Source organism: Meriones unguiculatus (assembly GCF_030254825.1).
Source record: "Meriones unguiculatus strain TT.TT164.6M chromosome Y unlocalized genomic scaffold, Bangor_MerUng_6.1 ChrY_unordered_Scaffold_23, whole genome shotgun sequence".
Classification (NCBI taxonomy): domain Eukaryota; kingdom Metazoa; phylum Chordata; class Mammalia; order Rodentia; family Muridae; genus Meriones; species Meriones unguiculatus.
In genome coordinates this window covers 28,936,573-28,939,097 of record NW_026843709.1, presented here as the reverse complement: position 1 = coordinate 28,939,097, position 2,525 = coordinate 28,936,573, and the positions used below count along the sequence as shown (strand labels likewise).

General features: G+C 33.3%; 1 non-coding gene across 1 annotated transcript; it reads left to right on the top strand.

Annotated features, from left to right (window-relative positions):
* Positions 1-244: 244 nt before the first annotated feature.
* On the top strand, positions 245-351 carry LOC132651709 (U6 spliceosomal RNA). The gene has a single exon (XR_009589292.1). It is a non-coding gene; the product is annotated as a U6 spliceosomal RNA (small nuclear RNA).
* The last annotated feature ends 2,174 nt before the right edge of the window (positions 352-2,525 follow it).

Sequence of the window (2,525 nt, the reverse complement as noted above, 5' to 3'; positions counted from 1 at the left end):
TAAAACAAGATGACTGCTTGCTGACATGACATCATGGATGGTCTCTGTAAAAATATAAGCAATGTCCCAATTAAATTCTTTTTGTTCAAAGATTTGTCTAGGTCAGGGCGCATTTTCACAGAATATAATTCACCAATTGAGAAAATATCTGTGCATTTAACAAATAATTATGGAATCTGTGATAGTGTGAAACTCAAGTCACAGACATGTGATTTTATTAATGACCACTTCAAAGAAATATGTAGTGCTCTCTTCAGGAGCACATATACTAAAATTGGAACAATAGAGAGAATATTAGCAAGGCCCATACACAACGATGAGATCCAAATTCGTGAAGCATTCCATTTTTTTTTTTGAAATTAAGGAAAACACAAATAGAGGAATTTGTGGAAAGAAAGAACTTAGGGAAGAAAACAGGAACTACAGATCTAAGCATAAGGAATAGGCTACAAGAGATGGAAGAAAGAATCTCAGGTATGGATGATACAATGGAAGAAATCGATGTATCTGTCAAAGAAAATGTTAAATCTAAAAAAATTCCTGACAAAGACCATGCAATAAATTCAAGACAACATAAAAAGACAAAACCTAAAAATAATAGGAATAGAGAAAAAAAGAATATTCCCTCCTCCAAGGCCCAGAAAATATTTTCAATAAAATCAATGAAAAAAATATTCCCCAACTTAAAGTAGAGGTCAATAAGAATACAAGAGGTATCCAGAACACTCAATAAATTAGTCCAGAAAAGAAAATCTTCCTGCCACATAATAATCAAAACAGTAAATAAAAATACTAAACTCTACAAGGGAAAAAGCCCAAATAACATATAATATCAAATCCATTAGAATCACACCTGACTTTTCATCAGAAACTATGAAAACTAGAAGGCATGGATGAATATCATGTAGGCCCTAAGAGAACACAGATGTTATTATATCAGCACAGGTTATTATACCCAGCAATACTCTCAGTCCTCACAGACGGAGAAAACAAAATATTCAATGACAAAAACAAATTTCAACAATACTTAAACAAAACTTAAGCCACACATTAATAATGGGACACTTAAACACCCCACTCTCAAAAGAGGACAGGTCAACAAAGCAGAAATTAAACAAAGAAACAATGTCTCTAAGAGAGGTCTTGAAGCAAATGGACCTGACAGATATTTAAGGAACTTTACACCCACACACAAAAGAATTTACCTTCTTCTCAGCACCTCATGGAACCTTCTCCAAAATAGAACATATGGTTGTTCACAAAGTGAGCCTCAACAGATACAAGAAGATACTTCCTTGTATCTTATCTGACCACCATTGAATAAAGCTGGAACTCAACATCAACAAAAATAGCAAAAAGCCTACATACACATGGAAACTGAACAACTTGATACCAAATGACAGCTGGATCAGGGAAGAAATAAAGAAAGAAATTAAAGTTTTTGTAGAATTCCATGAAAATAAAGGCACAACATACCCAAACTTACTGACACAATAAAAGCAGTGCTAAGAGGAAAGTTCATAGCCTTAAGTGCCTTCAAGAAGAAACTTGAGACAGTGCATTCAAGCAACTTAATGGCTCACTTAAAACCCTAGAAAAAGAAGAAGCAGACACATCAAAGAGGAGTACACAGCTGGAAATAATCAAACTCAGGTCTGAAGTCAATCAATTAGAAACAAATGAAACAATTCAAAGAATCAATAAAACAAAGAGCTGGTTCTTTGAGAAAATCAACAAGATAAACCAAAAGGCAGAGACACCATCCAAATGAGCAAAATTAGAAATGAAAAGGGGGATATAACTACAGACACTGAGGAAATCCAAACAATCATTAGAACTTACTTAAAAAGCCTACATACCACAAAATTTGGAAAATCTAAGTGAAACAATTTTCTTGATCGATTTCACTTACTATAACTGAATCAAGAACAGGTAAGTCAAATAATCCTATATCCCCCAAGGAAATAGAAGTGGTCATCAAAAGTCTTCAATCCAAAAAAAAAAAAAATAAGAAGCACAGGACCAGATGGTCTCAACACAGAATTTACCAGACCTTCAAAGAAGAGCTAACTTTAGTTATCTTCAAACTATTCCACAAAATATAAACAGAAAAAAAAAAAACACTATCACACTCATTTTATAATCCCACAGTCACCTTGGTACATGAATCTCACAAAGGCCCAACAAAAAAGAGAATTTCAGGCAAATCACCCTTATGAACATTGATGGAAAAATACACAATAAAATACTTGCAAACTGAATATGAGAATACATCAAGTATATCATCCACTATGTCCAAGTAGGTTTCATCCCAGGTATGCAGGGGTTTTTCAATGTAAGGAAATCCATATTAACAAACAAATAACCAAAAAAAAAAAATCTTGATACTTTCCTTAGATAATGAAATAGCATTTGACAAAATCAAACATCCATTCATGTTTAAATTTTGGAGAGATCAGAGATACAAGGCACATATCTAAACATAGTAAAGGGAATATACAGCATGCCTACAACCAACGTCAAAA